This window comes from Sinocyclocheilus anshuiensis, unplaced genomic scaffold, assembly GCF_001515605.1.
Source record: "Sinocyclocheilus anshuiensis isolate Anshui unplaced genomic scaffold, SAMN03320099.WGS_v1.1 scaffold615, whole genome shotgun sequence".
In the NCBI taxonomy this organism is placed as follows: Eukaryota; Metazoa; Chordata; class Actinopteri; order Cypriniformes; family Cyprinidae; genus Sinocyclocheilus; species Sinocyclocheilus anshuiensis.
The window spans coordinates 2,012,930-2,032,734 of NW_015552647.1; the positions used below are offsets into that span (position 1 = coordinate 2,012,930).

Genomic DNA, 19,805 nt, shown 5'->3' on the forward strand with positions numbered 1-19,805 from the left:
GCCATTTTGGAGAATATCCGCTGAACGCAAGCAGCGTACGCTATTCTGTGTCAACCGCAAAACAAGGATACGTTTTCTACGTGTATTTACACTTTGATTTGAACGAAAACAGCGCATCCGTGCAGCGCAGCTGACACAGAATAACGTACGCTGCTTGCGTCCAGCGGATATTCTCCAAAATGGCGCTACGGTGATGCGGAGAGACACAGAGGAGATGAATTGTTGAATAAAGTCTTTTTTTTTTTTTCGCGTACAAAAAGTATTATCATCGCTTCATAACGTTACGGTTGAACCACTGATGGCAGATGGACTATTCTGACAATGTCTTTCATACTTTTCTGGACCTTGACAGTGCAATTTACTTGGCAGTCAATCGGACAGTCACAAGCCTCCCGGTTTTCATCCAAAATATCGTACTCGGTTACTAATATAACCTCTGTTCCCTGAGATACGGGAACGAGTACTGCGTCGCTAGACGCTACGGGAAACTCCTTTTCTCCGATTTACTGAAGCCTTTTTTTCAATCACAGCAGTGCATCTGCACTGCCATTGTTTCAGAAATGAGCCAATGACGGCGCAGCGAGCCTATGGTGAAGCAGCGCGCCCGAGCCCGCCAAAATGGGCGGGGCATCTGGCTATATAAGCAGGTGCTCGGCATAGGATCACTGATTCATATCGACTGAAGTGACGACAGAGTCATGCAGCATCATAGCACGGCTAGCTACGCAGTAGTATGTTCCCTTTCGATACTTCACTTTGTACTGCGTCGCTAGACGCTACGGGAACCTATTCAATCACACCGTGCTATGGTAGATGAACGACTTATAAGTAATTGTCCAGGGCATCCAGAAGGAAGCCCTGTAGATCAACTACAATGAAGCAGGCCATAGCCAGAGACCCAGATTCTTTTCGTGGTCAAGCGGAGGCAAAGAAATGGGCTAACTCATAGAGGTCGAGCCCGGCCTTACATAATCGTTCTTAGAGCTTCGCACAGCCTCGGAACTAGATAGGGCCGAGAGCGTGCCGGAAGCTAAGCCCAGACATGGGAACTTCAGCGGGTTCGAAACATAGTCAAACCCAGCAAGGATTAAATCCAGCCTTAGGGCGGGGATATGGTTCCTGTAGCGTTTTGAGCTCAGAGAGACAGTTAAGCAGAAAGGACCTGAGCCTACAAAGCAGGGACGTCTAGGTTGTAGAACCTGACAAAGGTGGACGACGAGGACCCGCCGGCCGCTGCAGAGAGCGTGATTACCTTTGCTCTGAATGGAGTAGAGAGCACCTTAGGTACGTAAACATGCCTAGGCTTCAGGACGACCTTGGAGTCGTTAGGCCCGAATTCAAGGCAGGAGGGGCTCACAGAGAGCGCCTGTAAATCTCCAACTCGCTTAACTGATGCCAAAGCTAATAGCAGAGCGGTCTTTAGTGACAGGGGTCGAATATCAGCAGATTGCAGCGGTTCAAAGGGGGTGCCTTTGAGCGCCCTCAGAACCGTAGACAGATCCCACGTATGGACCGTAGAAGGGCGAGGGGGGTTCAACCTCCTAGACCCTTTCAAAAATCGAACAACGAGGTTGTTCCTGCCGACCGATATCCCGTCTATAGGAGCATGAAAAGCTGCTATAGCCGCCACATAGACCTTAAGAGTGGAGGGGGTGCGACCCTTATCCAACAGCTCTTGAAGGAAGGACAATATCGAAGATATGTCACATGTGGATGGGTCTTCACCGCGGTTTGTACACCAAGCGGTGAAGACCGACCATTTGAGGGCATAGAGGCGCCTCGTGGACGGGGCTCTAGCCTGAGAAATGGTATTTAAGACACCCTCTAGGAGGTTCATAGGCTCCCATCGAGAGGCCATAAGTGTAGGGCCCACAACTTGGGTTGGGGGTGCCATATCGTCATGTTCGCCTGAGAGAGGAGGTCCCGTCTCAGGGGAATGGGCCATGGAGCTGCCGTGAGCAGCTGAGACATCTCTGAGAACCATAGTTGGTTTCTCCAGAGCGGGGCCACTAGAAGAACCTTGTGCCTTTGTTCCCTGATTCGCCTGATAACCTGAGGGATCAGGGCGATCGGGGGAAAAGCGTAAAGGAGAAGGCTGGGCCAATCGTGGGCCAGCGCATCCCTTTTCCTTCGAAAAATAGATTGGGCAGTGAGAGTTGTCTTCTGAGGCGAAGAGGTCGACCTCTGCCTTCCTGAAGATCTCCCATATTCTCCGAACCGTTTGGGGGTGAAGCATCCACTCGCCAGAGGGGACGTTGCTCCAAGACAGCATGTCTGCTCCCTGGTTCAGTTTGCCTGGTATGTGCGCTGCTTTTAGGGAGCGCAAGTGGCAATGTGCCCACTCCAGTAGGCTCTTTGCCACCCTGAAGAGGCGTGGGGAGGAAAAATCGCCATGGCGATTTATGTAGGATACTACCGTCATGTTGTCCGATCGGACTAAGACATGGCATCCTTCTAGATGTGGTAGGAAGGACTGTAAGGCCTGCCATACTGCCAGCATTTCCAGGCAGTTGATGTGCAGCTTTGGGGTACGCCCTGTTTGAACCACGAAGGGTCCTTCCAAGAGCTTTGTCTCTTCGCTCGACCATGCGCCAAAGGCTGGTCTGCCATCGCACAGGGCTCCCCAGCCCATGTTTGACATATCTGTGAAGATGACCTTCCTTTTGTGCATCATCCCCAGGGGTACACCCTGTTTGAACCATGAAGGGTCCTTCCAAGGGGCAAGGGCTGCGATGCAGGCTTGATCCACCTTGATACGAAGGCGTCCATGACGCCAAGCTCGGGATGGAACCAGGGGTTTCAGCCAGTGTTGAAGAGGCCGCACCTCGGAACGAAGAATGCGAGCGTTCGTGTTGCCTACTAAGGTGGGGATCACACCGCAGAAACGCGGGGGTTCTCGAGCGAATTGGAGTAGATAACCTCGTTTTATAATCCCCATAACCCACTTTGACACGCCGGGGATGACCTGCCAGGCCTCGGCCCTTGTGGCAGTTGGTTGAATTGGTTCGGGCGGCGGGTCGCTGTGAAGGGACCCGGGGCTTGCCGTGTTTGGAAGAGCAAATTTGCTCTCTTTTTGAGTATGTTTGTGTTTTATTTTGTCCGCTATCACACCGGTTGTACACTTGGGCGCTAGAACGGGCCCTTTGCATGCAATAAACACATTTTTCCCAGCACCGGGAACTGGACGGGGCGACTGGGAACACATACGAGGCAGTTTGGGGGGTGATCCGGCCACAGCGAGACTGCCTCCTCCTCTTGCTTCCTGAGGGATCAGGCTGGCTTCTGAGGCACAGGGTCCAGCACAATTTTGGGCCGGGGTCCCTGGCGATTCAGGAAAGGGTGGCGCTTTGCAGAGCGTGAGCGCTGCCTGGGCTCAGGCCGTGCAGAGGGCTGGCGACTGGCAGCAGCTGCAGAACTGGAATGCTTCAGCAGGAAGTGTCGCATGGCTTGGGACGACTTCTGTGCAGCCGTGAAACGCTCGGCGAACCCTTCCACAGCAGGTCCGAAAAGGCCAGTGGGGGTGACCGGGGAGTCAAGGAAGATGGTTTTATCCGCTTCTTTGATCTCTGTCAAATTCAGCCACAAGTGGCGTTCCAGCACCACCAGGCTGGCCATCGACCTCCCAATGGCCTGTGCAGTCGTCTTTGTGGTGCCACCGATTTGGCCCTGCGCAGCTCTCTGAATGCTGCAGAGTGTTCTGGCCCAGACTCATCCATGGCGCGAAGGAGCTTCGCCTGATACACTTGGAGCACCGCCATAGAGTGTAACGCAGATGCAGCCTGGCCCGCCGAGGTGTAAGCACGACCAGCAAGGGCTGAAGTCGCTCGGCAGGGCTTCTAGGAATGAGCGGCCTTTGCTTTCGATCTGATGGCAGCGGGGGGGCAGAGGTGTGCAGCCACCGCTTCGTCCAGAGGAGGCAGCTTATCGTAGCCCTTCTGTGCAGCGCCGTCGACCGTAGTGAGGGTGAGAGAGACAGAGGAGCGTAAACGAGCTGAGTAGGGGGCACCCCACGACTTCGTCAGCTCGTCGTGAACCTCTGGGAAGAAGGGCGCAGCTCGCTGAGGAGGGGTCTGGCGGCGTCCCGGCAGAAACCACTCGTCTAGGTGGCTGCGAGTGGGCTCTTCAGGCGAAGACCACTCCAATCCGAGCTCCTCGACGACTTTTGATAGGACACGGATGAGCTCTGTGTCCATACCAACCCTGGCGTTGATTGGCTCCGCAGACGACAAGGGGGCGGGGTCAGCAATGGAGCCCGACCAATCCTCAGCATCCGAGGCCGCTACGGACATACTGTCATCAAGCGGCTCGTCATCCGATCCCCCAAACGAGACCAGGTCACTTGCGATGGCAGAGGGGCGCTGGTCTGGATGGGAGAACAAGACGGGGGAAACCTCTCTTTGTGGGCCTTGAGCCGACGTAAGCTCACTCATATCCGAGCACTGTGATCCTCTACACCGCTGTTTTTTCCTCACAGGTTCCTGGGAGGAAGGAAACGGGGGCGCGAGGGCCGGGGGCGCTTTCTGAAAAGAAAGCTATCCGCGAGCGCAAAGAGGCGAGACTAATGCTCTCGCAGTGGGAGCATGACGTCTCAGTGAGCGCTGCTTCTGCGGCGAGCTGTGGGCGACGAGCTGCAAGCAGTGAGCAGAGAGCAGAGGCAGCGAGCTGATCTTGCTGCTGCAGAACGGCGGCTGGATCAGCTTGCAGGCGAAGGCTTCAAATCTTGTAGAATCAGTGAAGAGCAGTAGATGTCGTCGCTGAAGGAGAAAGAATCAGTGATCCTATGCCAAGCACTTGCTTATATAGCCAGATGCCCCGCCCATTTTGGCGGGCTCGGGCGCGCTGCTTCGCCATAGGCTCGCGCAGCTCCGCTGCACCGTCATTGGTTCATTTCTGAAACAATGGCAGTGCAGATGCACTGCTGTGATTGAAAAAAAGGCTTCAGTAAATCGGAGAAAAGGAGTTTCCCGTCTAGCGACGCAGTACGAAGTGAAGTATCGAAAGGGAACTTAAATTGTGTTCTGAAGACGAACGAAGCTTTTACGGGTTTGGAACGACATGGGGGTAAGTGATTAATGACAAAATTTTCATTTTGGGGTGGAGCATCCCTTTTAAAGGGGTCATATGATGCTATTTCAATTTTTCCTTTCTCTTTGGAGTGTTACAAGCTCTTGGTGCATAAAGAAGATCTGTAAAGTTGCAAAGACTAAAGTCTCAAATCCAAAGAACCGTGGACGAAGCCCGGGGTCGTCACATGTGCTTGCCGCTCCTTCATCGGATCCACCGACCGCGCCGTTCTCGACCCCGCCGCCTCTGCTCTCTCTAGCCCGGCCTCAGCTCACGCTAAGCCGGGGCTTCCGCTCAGGCCACTGTGTTTTTCACCAAATCACCAAATCAGTGGTTAAGTTGTATTTACAACACTGTTCCAGAACAGTTGAACCCAAATCCAGATGTGTGCAGCACATTTTATGGAGGACTGTTTCCTGATCCTGGGAGATCTTTTTAGCAGCATCATATGACCCCTTTAAGTATTAAAACAATGATAATATTGCTCTGAGCTGTGCTTATTTTAAATATAGTTCATTCATTTTCAAGTGGTAAAATTGCTCTCAATACTCTCAAATTCAATACTATGATCTATAGCCTGATTCTGCATATATTTTACCACATATAAATGTTTTATATTTCAAAACAAGGCAGTTTAATTTGTAGTAATCTGTAAAATTGGAAAGAAAACGTTTAAAATGGGATACAAATAAAAAAAGGCAATTGTGACTTTTTACTCACACTTCTGACTTTTTCTCTTGCAATATTGAGTTTAAATCTTACAATTGTGACTTTTTTTCGTGGATTTGGGATATTCAGAATTGTGAGGAAAAAGTCAGAATTGCGAGACATAAAGTGGCAATTTTGAGAAAAAAAATCTGAATTGTGAGATGTTAACTTGCAATTCTGAGAAGAAAAAGTTAGAACTGTGTGTATATAAACTCACAACTGCAAGAAAAGTCACAATTGTGATATAAAAAGTTGCAATTACAATTTTGTCGCAAAAAAAAAAACTGAATTGCGAAATCCTGTAACTCATAATTCAGAGAAGAAAATAGAACTGTGAGATATAAACTCAAAATTGCAAGATGTAAAATTTTGAGTTCATATCTCACAATTCTGACGTTTTTCTCGCAATTCTGGATATAGATATCCAAATTTTGAGGAAAAAAAATCACAATTGTGAGATTTAAACATTTTCTTTCAAAATGTGCAGATTATTACCTTCTTTTGAAATTTGAAAAATTATATGTGGTAAAATTATATGCAGTTTTGAGATAAAATTAATAATTATCTTTTTTATTTATTTTCTTCTTTAATGATTGAAATATTTAATGATTTAAATGCAACATTTAAAAGCGAAGCAAAAAATGCTGCCGATGCCAACAACACAGAGACTTCATCTACATTCAATGTTAGGTACATTCGCAAATGTTCACCTGTTGCCTCAGAATCAACATATTCAAATTGACTGCCTCGCTCCTAGCAACAATGCTTTTTAGAAGCATACGGCTGCATACTGATTGGCCCCCTGTGCTGCGCTTACCTTAGGTGAGTGAATATTTGAGAGGCCTCGGAGAGGGATGCGATTTGCATGTGCGGGCCATCCTCAGCTGGACTCTAAAGACAGGTGCTCCACTGGCTGCTTTTCTATTATACAACAATATAGCACTCCCCCATGGTGTCAGCTTCTGAAGACTATTCATCTGTGCCTTACAACCCTGCGTTCTGTCAACAACACTTAGCAGTCAGCTCCCAAAGGGCTTTCTAGCATCAAGCTATTATTAATCTTGTTTGTTTCATTCTTTCTTTTTTTCACTCCCTTCCTGGTACCACTGACGCTCAATTCCCAGAGGTCCCAGCGATCCATGGATCAGTGTAATCAATGATTTATCTGCATGCAGATGGTGACTGCGTCCCATGTAGGACATGCAACAGAGGGCTGCGCTGATGTGCTTTAGCTCTAATGGGTTCCTTGCTGTCTGTGATCCTAGTAACATTCAAAGATAAAGTATGGGAAACTGGGGCAATCTGTAACACTACATTTCTTTAATCATGGACATAAGTAATACTTAGAGTTCAAATTAATCTTTATTTATTTTTTAGGTAATTGATAAAATTAATAGAAGATTCTAACACTGATGCACATTGCTGGTATATACGATACAAAAGTGATGTTTTTTTATTCAAAACAAAGTTATGAAGAGTGCTGCATGGGTAAATGGAATGACTAGCAGTAATTTACGTTAGCTGAGGGAGCACAAACCCAGCTCTCAGCGAGAGGAGGGGGCTCGACCTACAGCGCGATTGTTAGAATCAGAAGGGTAAGTGTACTGCAAGCTAGCCAAAAAACTCAGCACATCAGAGAGGCAGAGGAAGGGCCTAGTTCGCCTGAGCTGCTGGTTCCAGGTGCTCTGGGAAAAACAAAATAACGTTCATCGAGATGACCTCGCGACGTCACTTTATTCACCCGCTTCACGGCAAGTAAAGCCTTGCTGTGGCACGATCCATAACTTTCAAAGCTCATCATACGCAGGGCAGGAGGATTGGGAAGAGGAAGCAGATGGCTGCCCCTCTTTCTTCGAAAAAAGAGACAACGAGAGTGGAGCTTTTTCATTGGAAAAACGGTCGCAGTGCACGCCAATTGCCCCCTTGGAGACATCGCGTGCGTGCTCTTCGCCCAAACAAACTAACAGTGTTTGGTATTTCTATATAATAAAACTGACTAAAAGCTGAAAAATTTACATGATAACATTGTGGACATTCTAAAGTGAACAGTTATTTTCTGGAATCTGTCTAATGTGAAACATTCTGAGACAACATGTTGGATGGCTGAATATGTGTAACCTATTCATTTTTTCAGCATTCATCGCAAAGTAAGCTATACCTCAGCACATAATGCAGTCAGCGTTACCCAACCGTTGCTGTTGCCATTTGAATACACTGCCTTAATTTAAATATATTTGAATAATACATTCCATGTGCGCATTTGATTTGCTGCTTTTACAGTGGTGAAAACAAAACTTAATCCACAAGCGCATGGATAAAATTGTTTTTTGGGTTCATTATAGTTTGCCTGTCACACCATTGTAAAAATAATAACGTGCATAATGTAGTTTGCTTATTGTTTATTAGTCTGAACTGGCAAGACTAACAATACACTAAGGAGGAGATGATAAAATGTGAGAAAACAGGTTGATTAAACTTAATTTTACAGCTAACACAGAATGAAGGTGTGATTCTAAAAGCATTTTTATGTACTAGAAAACTTAAACGAAGCGTGAGCTAAAGTGTGTGAAAAAATTAGCAACCAAATAGTATAATTCTCTGCAAGAAGCAGACTTTGCATTAGATTATTCATATTGTTCCATATCAATATTCCCAGTGTCTTCAATGCAAAACAAATGAAGAAAAAAATTATCTATCTTCCATAGAACACAAAATAAGATTTTTAGCAGGATATTAATGCTGCTTTTATAGACAAAATAATCAAAAACTGTGAATAATGCCTTCAATTTTGGGCTTTTCTTCACATAAAGCTATCATATGGGTTAAAATAAATAAATAAATAGGATTCGTTGTATTGACTACCATGATAATTTTATGGGGGTTTTTTGTCTGATTTTTTGAGTTTGACAGAACTTGGTCACTATCCACTTTTACTGTATGAAAAAGACAAACATCCTGCCTGAAATCTCATGTTGTGTTCCACAAAATAATATACTGAAATCATATGAGGGTGTGTAATGATGGTATGCTTTAAATTTTGGGGTGAACTATGCCTTTAAGTTAAGATTCCAACATGAAGGACATACTTTACTGATGTATTAAAAACTATATTGACAATTATCATCAGTGCTTTTCCTATTACAGCAATCCACGTATCATAAACAAACTGAATACTAATTGCAAATTCACAAGAGAGGTACAGGCTATTGCAATGTTCCAATAAACAATAAGCCCATCAAGGCACAAGGCTGTCTATGAGTCAGTACTTCTCGTAAGGGCTTTAATCATAGTATTATGGGGTGAAGCAGTTTTGCCGGTCTGATCAGAACATGACAAAAAGCACACAATTATTAAAAATTGTCTGGCCCCAGAGAGAGCTCTTGTGCTTGTACATTTATGTTCTTGGCAGATGCTGTCTTCTCAGCTTAATTATTTAATTGAATTGTAGAAATACTGTAAAGTTGTAGTGCTACATACAAGTACCTCCACTGAAATAAAAGCAATTAGCAGGGATACGGCTGTCATTATCTGAAATGGTCACAATAGCAACCATCAAGAGGCTTTTTGTTAAAATCAAAATCACAGAAAAGCAAATAAACTCAGTGCATAATAGCACATTTCCAATGGCATGGACTTTAATGTCCTTCTGTTCTTAGATTTTATTATAGACAATTATTGATAGAAATTTTGGTAACACTTTATTTTAGGGTCTCTTAACTAGTTGCTTATTAGCATCCATATTACTAGAATTTTAGCCATTTATTAGTACAAATTAAGCACATATTAATGCCTTATTCTACATGACCTTATTCTACATCACTAATCCTACCCAATACCTAAACTTAACAACTACCTTACTAACTATTAATAAGCAGCAAATTAGGAATTTATTGAGTGAAAACTCGTAGTTAATTGTGAATAAGTGTTCCGGCTGACCCTACACCTCTTACTGGGCTGCTAAATAAAAACCAAAGGCTCGTTATCAATCTGCACTTAATTAGTCTCCTTCACACAAAATCTGGCATGACAGATTGTGATGGGTAATTATGCATGCTGATGAACAAATATCACACATGCCAAGATATGAGGAGACAGAGGAGCTTGTCTATGTATGAGACAACTCAATGAGAAAGCGACACGACACTCACAATGGCCTGTTCTCACAGTTTGCTTCTCGAGCACTCTGAACACTATTCCAAAGAAAAAAACAGTCTTCATAAGCTTTCATCAAAATATAATAACTTGCTTCACCTCTGAAAATATCTTCCTTTTGGATGATATCACCGAGGCCACATAATATAATGAATAGCGTTATAACAAACTAGCAAATAACAGCAGAAGTGACATCATTGGGATACATCACGATGCTCAAGGGTGAACTTAAACGTGGCCTTCAACCTTCACATCCAGAACAAAAAGGCTTTTGCACTGGAACAAAACCGCTCCTCAAAGCCATGTTTCAAAAATTCACTTCAGGCAAACTTATTTATTACATTTCAACTCACATGAACCTGGCAGCAACACACATCTTTATCTTTTCTACATGAAAAGGTTATTAGAAATATACAAAAAATGTTCAACCTCGACTAGATGAACAATACAAGGATAGTCATCAAACTGCTTTTCATTTCTTATTTAATTTCTTAATTAATACTGCTTTTCATTCTTTCAAATAATAATATAAAATTGCATACATTTTTCTTGTAAATACCAAAGTATTTACAGGGATAAGTTTAGATAAAAAAAAAACATAAATTTTAACATTAAATGTTACATTTTGTCGTTAAATCCACTACTTTATATAGAATTTATCTATAGTCTATACAGTATTTAATGCAATTATATCAGAACCAACTGTAATTAAATTACAGAAAAGAGTAATCCTTTACTCTTACTCAAGGGAAACGTAATTCAATTACAGTAATTAATTACTTAGTAATGCATTACACCCAACACCATCACTGTATGTATGTGTGTATGTACACACACACACACACACACACACACACACACACATGAGTGTGTGTGTGTAAGCACATGCAATCGAATATCTCAATGCTCATTCAGAAAATGTGACATTTAAATGCTACAAGTACTATTGTTCTTTAACTGAAGTTTGCTAAAATTACACAAAAGAGAAACACATGGATTAGGAAGTGAAAAGTTCATTTGCTGAAACCTGGCATCCTTTTGTGTAAGCAGTTGATTTTTTTGATGACATATTCCCTAAACAATATGATTGTTCTGCACCTATCTGCAACACAAAGAGCTTTTTGCCGAGTTAAATATTGGCTTTGCATTGAATTATGTTGTTGTTCTCGTAACTCATTGTCAATTAATGAAGAACACATAATAGCTATCAGCACGTTTTCTCTGCGTAAATGTTTTGCTTCAGCCCAATTTTGTAGCAATTGCACAAACAATCAACTGTGGCCTTCAAATGGCATTTAGAGCTGGCTTTTATTTACCTCATACATAAACAGTAATTACACCTCACCACTTCTTCAAACAACAGCGTGGGCGAAGATTCAATACCAATTCAAGTACATAAATAAATATTATTAGATAAATAGTAACTCTAACTCGGAACGAAACAGAATACTGAATAAAGAGACTTTTTTTCTTTCTCTTTAAAAAAAGAGAGTTTTAACATCGTAGTCAAACTAGCACACAATTATTTTTACACAATTCATATTATATTTTCTGCCTGAAAAACACACATTAATCATGGATGTTGTAAATCTGACAGAGGTGCACAGCAGATGTATGTAGGAGGACTTCACACAGCTTGTGTTTCAGCTGAGTGCTCAAAGTTGCCAAAATGTTCTTCATGAGATCTACAGCTCACAGTGCGCTGAACTGCACGCACGGCAGCCTTGCGGCAGATAACTCTTATTGATAATGTAATCCTTTAGAGGTCAGAAAATGCATCATGGCTAAGAGAGCTGGTGTATCCATCATGCGTGCTCCTCAGATCAATTATCTAACAGAGAGGTGCGCTCTAATGACTGCTTTTAATGGGAATTCTTGGTACAGAATAGAACATGGGTTGACTTTTACATTTCAGGTAGATTTACAAAAACACAACTTTAAATGAATGTCTCAGGTTAAATACAATTTTTATTAGTGATTTCATTCAATGTCGTAGCTCTTCCTTTTATCCTTTCCGGAGCTCCTCCGTGGGACTCGAGACCGGTGAATGGTGCAGGTGTCGCTCATTATCAATTACTCCACCGGCCTCACTCCGTTCCCATGGCTCTCGGCCCCGCCCCCACTCGTCACAGTTAGCATAGACACTGAAACATTAAAGTATTAACATATTGACTTTAGAGAAAATGTTTAGGAATCCTTCAGTTATTGAAATTAATATGTTGATTTCACTATTTAATTTGAACGATTGGATTTAATGAATTAATGACCCATTTATATACAGTCACTTGTTTCGATCATGAATAAATAACCATTTTAGAACAAACTGGTTGAATGAATAATTCAATGACTCGCTTATAAATACGGTCATTTGTTTCATTCCTGAATGAATCAACATTCTTGAGTGAATCATTTGAGTGAATGATTCAATGGGCCCTATTTTAACGATCTAAGCGCATGGTCTAAAGCGCATGGCGCAGGTGCACTTAGGGCATGTCCGAATCCACTTTTGCTAGTTTAATGACGAGAAAAATGGTCGGCACCGGGACCAAAAAGGGTTTAAAAGGGTTGTCTCTATTCTCTTAATGAGTAATGGTTGTGTTTTGGGCATAACGTGCAATGAACCAATTAGAGTTTTATCTCCCATTCTCTTTAAGAGCCAGTTGTGCTCGCTCCATGGTGGATTCGCTATTTACACAGCGGAATTTGCAAGCGCAAAGACTGAACACGTCTCCAGAGAGTATACGGATCTGCTCGTGTGCAAGCAAATAGGTACTGGCTGATTCTGATACATGCAATGACTATCCATTATGACATGTAGGCATTTTTATATTTATGTACACAATAATAATCTTTTACATTGTAATCCTTTAATTTTTAATATTTGGCATGTTTGTGTGCTGCTGCACGTCCCTGTGTGTGTAATAAGCAGAATGTATGCATGTTGTGCACATGCCTATAGGCACATATTACTAATGCGCTCTTTCAAAAAAAAAAAAAGTTTTTCAGTTGAAACTATTGTTCAACTATTTCAGTTGCCTTAAAATATTGCGCCAACAATGCGCCTGAACACACCTCATTTTCAGACCAACACGCCCATGGGCGCACAAATACATTTGCTATTTAAACAACATGGCGCAGGACATGAAAATAATAACTGCGTCAAGCAGAAACTAGCAAAATTCACTTGCATCGCGCCTGGCGCCACATTGAGCCAAGTGTATGATAGGGCCCAATAAGTCACTCATAAAGACTTACTTGCTGCCCCCTACTGACCTATTAATATAATCTGCAGAAAGAGACGCTGAAAACTCCTCACCAACACACAGACTGACAGTCTAAAATATTAATGTTTAATTTTTTTATGGACAGAATTCATGACATGCTGTCAGTCACTACAGGAAATAATTTCCACTTGTCCTTCAGTTTGGAAAATAAACAGATATGTGCTTATAATGGAAGCTTCTATCACTTTGACTCATAGAGTTCCAATGTCAAACGCTTTTTTATTTTTTTTAGGTTGGTCCAAAGTATCATTTTTTTCAGTGTATATTTAGTGGCCTATTAATAAAGAACATTATCTTGCAACAATTATGTGCTTTGGTAAAGTTACTTGCTCATGACTGGCGTTTTAACCAATGGAAAATACATTTGCATTTTCTGTGCAACAACATGTTTGCATTGATATTTCAATAGAAAAGTAAAGTAAGATGAATAATAAGAGGCTCATGGGCTGAACTAAAATGACTTTGATCATTACCATCTGGTTAGTGTTCTCATGACACTCAATACTGTACAAAGGTTGTTCAAACCAAACAACTAGCCTAGAGTGGGAGTTTTTGCACCTGTGATTTTGCTCTCTGTCATTCATTAAACCATTATATTGTTGAAAACTAGCAGCTTAACCTGCTGTATGTATAAATTTGTGTAAAAAATATATTTTTGCCACTGTTTCTGTGTTTCCAAGAACTGTTGCGTGAGCAATTCAAATAGCGCCTCATAGCGCCTACCTCAGATTTCATGTACCATGGTTAATAATACATCAAATTCCTCTGAAATGGAGAAACATTCTTGTAGTTCTAGTTTTCCATTCAGAAGGATGAGTTATTTTAGGATGCTACTATGAGGTGAAATCTCAGTTCTTAAACTGTTCCCTTTTTATTTATTGTTATTTTTTGCATACAAGTGTCTTTATAATTCTGAATGTTATAAATCCCATTATTTCTTGTACAAAAATATTCTTCTATACAAGGTTACTCTGCTATCTGTCAAGCAGCTACACTGCTTCTCAGTTCACAGAAACCTATATATATATATATATACTGTAGGATCTGCTCGTGTGCAAGCAAATAGGTACTGGCTGATTCTGATACATGCAATGACTATCCATTATGACATGTAGGCATTTTTATATTTATGTACACAATAATAATCTTTTACATTGTAATCCTTTAATTTTTAATATTTGGCATGTTTGTGTGCTGCTGCACGTCCCTGTGTGTGTAATAAGCAGAATGTATGCATGTTGTGCACATGCCTATAGGCACATATTACTAATGCGCTCTTTCAAAAAAAAAAAAAGTTTTTCAGTTGAAACTATTGTTCAACTATTTCAGTTGCCTTAAAATATTGCGCCAACAATGCGCCTGAACACACCTCATTTTCAGACCAACACGCCCATGGGCGCACAAATACATTTGCTATTTAAACAACATGGCGCAGGACATGAAAATAATAACTGCGTCAAGCAGAAACTAGCAAAATTCACTTGCATCGCGCCTGGCGCCACATTGAGCCAAGTGTATGATAGGGCCCAATAAGTCACTCATAAAGACTTACTTGCTGCCCCCTACTGACCTATTAATATAATCTGCAGAAAGAGACGCTGAAAACTCCTCACCAACACACAGACTGACAGTCTAAAATATTAATGTTTAATTTTTTTATGGACAGAATTCATGACATGCTGTCAGTCACTACAGGAAATAATTTCCACTTGTCCTTCAGTTTGGAAAATAAACAGATATGTGCTTATAATGGAAGCTTCTATCACTTTGACTCATAGAGTTCCAATGTCAAACGCTTTTTTATTTGCTTGCTGCTTTATGAAGTGAAAACGGGATATGAATGCTGTTTTATGTTGAATTTAAAGAATTTTCACTTTAATGATTGTAAGCTGCATAGAGGATGGACATTACGACAGTAATGTAATTCCCATTCCTTTTGTGCAGATAAATAATTAAACACACCACCCTGTACTCCAAACACCAAAGAAGTTTTTGCATCTCACAAATGTTTTGTTTGCTTCTTCACCTTTATTTTCCATCACCGACTTACTGGGAAAACACAAGCGGAACTCATTAACTGCGAAGCCAAAGGTCCTCAAGCAGTCGGCACTCTCTTACTCTTCTGTTTTGTACAGTAATCTAAAAGTGTACAGTAATCCAGGGGAGCAGGAAAAGGTCAGTATGTGAGCGGGAGCCGTCGCAAAGCCCGAGGCTCCAGACAGAGGGATTAGTCATCGCTATATGAGAGTGAAAGCGAGTGAGGGAGACAGATTCGGCAGCTTGTTTAAAATGAGTGGGGGGGGTTTGGGGACATGGGAGATAGCAATGAGAGCGAGACAAAGAATGGAAGAGAATTAGAGTGATGGACTTGCCGGCCTGCTTAATTAAGGTGGTCAAGTGCAGAGATATGATACAAGCCTCCAGCAAACTGAAATCCTATTTCACACAACTTACAAAACAATTCACTCACTTTTTCTTTCACTTACAAGACAAAGTGAAAAATGGTTATAATTCTCTAGTTTATTCCCGAGTGCATTGGCAAATCGGGGTCAATCATATTGTTAAAACACTATAACAATATCCTTGAGTAAATTCCACCATTTACGTTCCCTCTGAGAGAACAGTGAGAGCTGCGTTTGTTTACTGCAGCATATTTCATGTGAGTGAGCAATAGTTTCAGTGTGTTCCTGGCCTGCCAAAAGGTCAGTTTAATTCTCCTTGAGAAATCTGTGATTAATGTCCTCTTCCCCGTATTGGTTTTTCTGCAACCTTTCCTGTCCTATTTCGGGAACTTACAAAATTAATCCTACACTGAAAAAAGTGAAACTACTGTGTTGTTCATTTAAAGTGCATTTTTACATTGGACTAAGTGAAAATCATGGTTTGCTTTAAAATTATATTATAGAACTGTACAAAACTAAGTAAATCAATGAAACACACACATACACACACAAAATTAAATGTCGACTGAAGGTGCATTGCTTTTACTATAACTCTCTAATAAAGTTTTCAAGGCATGTATGTGTGCACAACCCACCATTTTTTGTGCCAAGATCAGTCTCTGTGTTCCATTATCACCCACAACTATTTTAGCATCACATATAGTTAAAACGTGAAGAGATTTTAATGCATCTAATGAACAGAAACAAACATAATGTCTATACTAAATGACTGTAAACTGAAGTGGAAGCTGTTTATTGATTTTCTGTTCTTGGCAGACCATGCTAACACTGAGGCAATCCAGAGCACTTTACTCCGCTGGATGAAGCGCTGCATATTCACTTAATAGATTCCAGGTAAAACACTTTTATGTCTTCTAAAAAACTCAATTTTTAAGGAGTGATTTTTTAAGGAGTTTTAAACTTGTACAATAACAAATGTTAGTTATTATCCTCCTTTTATTTCCTCAAAAACACCCTAGAAACTACATAGCAACATGCTGAAAAGCCTCTCAAGACACCTTATTGGCTGCATTGCAATGCCCTGTAAAATAAAATGCCATGTTCCTATTTGTCATTTTGGATTTATTCATATTCATTATAGCAGCCTATCAGTCTGTAACAACCCTTAGGTTGTGTAAAAGATTAGGCCTTAGGCTGTTCCATAGAAATATCAGAACACTTTTCCATAAGCCCTCAACAGCTCATGCTTTTGGACATGCGGTAATGGTATTGTCATAACAAAGAAATATCACACACTCACTCAGTGAGCAACAATGTCCATGACATGTGTCACAATTCATGGCAGGGCCACTAACATTGCATGTCAAGGCAGATTGCTTAGAGAGCTTTCTAATGTATTTTGGCCTGTGAGTTTCACTCCACTCGACTGAACCTTTGACATTTGCAGAAAAGAAGATCCGCAGCTCCCTTACCAGTAGGCGTACCAACACATGCTCATATTTATTTAAAGAAGACCAAGAATAAGGATATTACAAATGAATGGGGTTTCACAATACATTTTCTGCTGTAATATTAGAGCTTTTATCTTGTGCTTTTAATTTGAATTTAGAACAAAGCTAAATCAATACGAGCATATCACATGCCATATAAAACAGAGTATCCTGATTATCTTTTCCTCTATAAGATGTCCAGACATAACTAGGTCGTTTTTGATAAAGAGGAACAATGTATGCTTGAGGAATCAGAAGAGATGTGATGTAGAAGAGCGTCTCATTAATACTAGTTAGCAGCAGCACTACGAGTCTCAAGATCTGAGTTTCCTTTATAACATGCAGTTTTCAACTGAACTTCTACACTTGGAAACAAATTAGTACAATAAAAGTCACATTTACATTTGTGTGGCGATTATCCACCGTGTCAACAGAAACCGACGCGATTGGGAATTTTGCGTAAGTGATGCTTGACGTAACACTTTCCCCACTTTGGATTCAAGTTTGTTAAATTTGAACACTTTTAAAGTTTTTACCAATACAAAGCTTTGAAAGTGACCACTGAGTAATAAGTATATAAGTAGTATATCATGTGGGCCTAGTAAAATACTGTATAGTAGTGTTATCTTCTTAACTTGTGTGTTTATACTGGTTAATAATTTTAGAAAACGCTAGAAGGGATTTTGAAGAAGCTGATGGTCTTGAGAAGCATTTTCAACTTCTTCTTAACTTGACACGAAACAACTCTGAGACATGACCATAAAGGAAGTCAGTCTAAACGGTGTTTACCTAGAAAAACAATAAAGCAGCACGGTAGAATGCAAAATCCCATTCTATGGGGTTGAAATGGCGTTTTAAATGCGTTGTTACGTACAAACGATGAGGTAGCCTTTTTGATTTTCAGACCAACAGGACGATTTCCAAATTGCTTTTATACAACAATTAAATCAAATAAATGATTGTTAACGTAACTACCATAGCATAACTAACTTACATTATTGTCACAATATTTGCTCCTCCAACAGAAATGGTCCCAGAGTCAAGGCAGAATAAACTCCTACAACAGTAGGTGTAGTTTCTGAATAAACTTATTTCCGAACGAATCTGTTGAGTGAATGGTTCAATGATTCATTGAAATTTAATAGATGGCTTTTCCGGAATAAATTGGTTTGAGAGTGAATCGGTTGAAATAATGATTCAGTGATTGACTAGGCAGTGCTTTGCCAACACCTATGGTCCTAACTATAACTTTTGTAATGGTATGCCATAATTTGTTGAGATACTACTGAACTTAAATAAAATTAACTAAACTTATCATTTCAAGTCAAGCATGAACACTTACTTTTTTAAGTTGAAACAAGGCATTATTACTTATTAAATTATTTTTTATTCTAATTGCAGCAATATTTTTTTGTGTAAGCTACCATGCCTACAGTGCCTGTATACCGGAGCAGACACATGAAATTGCAAACCAGAATAATTCTGAATACAATTCAAGATATGTAAGAAAATATACTGTAAAAGACTAATACGTTACTTTCTACGTACAGGTCACCAGGACCAGATGTCTGAAATAAGTTTCTCATCATTTAATTAGAGGAACATTTCACACCTCAATCAGAAAAACAAGACAGTCATTAAATGTTCAAAGGGGCTTGTTTCCCTGTTGAGCCACTCTCCTTTTGTCTTTCTGTCAGTGAATAATTTGCAGTTTATTAGCAGCTTGTTTACGTGTGTATGGCACATGAAAAAACTCTCTCTACACCAGGGACGGACAATGTAAAATAGTTTTACAGCACAATTATTTTCCCTATAATTGCTTTGCTTTGGAAAAAAAAAAAGCTGTTACATGTATACTTGGAAACGTTTCCAAGTTGTTGCCACACAAAGAAATCTTGAAGTTCCTGTCACATTTCCGTGACAGTGGAATGATGGTTACAAAGTCTATGGTTTATAAGTTAATTGCTGAGGCCATTCTCTAGAGCAAAGACAATATTTCATAGTTAGATATATTTATACAGTTTGCATCTCAGGCAGCCAACTGAACCACAAGAGACATGTTTAAATAGATACAAAGATAAAACAACAGACGCTTAAGTGCAAAATAATAGCAAATAGACTGGATTCATCACCTTTACCGTGAATGAGATATTTAAAGTCCATTTGTTATCTTTGCCTTTTGTGGTCCTGAAAATTATAACCCCAACATAGAAAAATGTTGGCCTTCTGAGACATTTCAGCTTTATCAGAGTAATAAAATCAAACTTACACTGAAAAGGAGGTTGGCCTTTACATTCCTATATATATGAAAATGTAGTGATAATAATGAACTATAAGATTTTTGCATAGTAGACAGTTTCTTTTATAAGTGCTTATATTAAAAATAGCTTCATTAAATGCTAAAGGCATGCATTTGTTTAAAAAAGGCCAAGTTATTTTCAAAAGAATTGTTCATAAAAATGAAATTATTTGAGCAATACTGAGATTATAAAACACCAATATGCAAAAATGAATTACAGAATAAACAACTCAACATTATGTAAACACATCTACATCAAAACAAGCTGATAATTCACTTAGTGCACAATTGTATTTACTGTATGCATATATGCTGATGTAAATTAACATTGGCAACAGCAGTAATTATAAGTGCACAGTTTATTGTGCAGTATGCATTCAGTAAAAATCTTAATATGATCTCTGCA

At 40.7% G+C, this 19,805-nt stretch overlaps 1 long non-coding RNA gene across 1 annotated transcript in view; it reads left to right on the top strand.

The window, feature by feature from the left end:
• The window catches only part of LOC107666982 (uncharacterized), a 15,257-nt gene extending 10,549 nt beyond the window's left edge, over window positions 1-4,708 (top strand). The window contains exon 3 of the long non-coding RNA XR_001631741.1: window positions 4,629-4,708. This is a non-coding gene — a long non-coding RNA (uncharacterized LOC107666982). The remainder of the gene's footprint in view (window positions 1-4,628) is intronic.
• The last annotated feature ends 15,097 nt before the right edge of the window (window positions 4,709-19,805 follow it).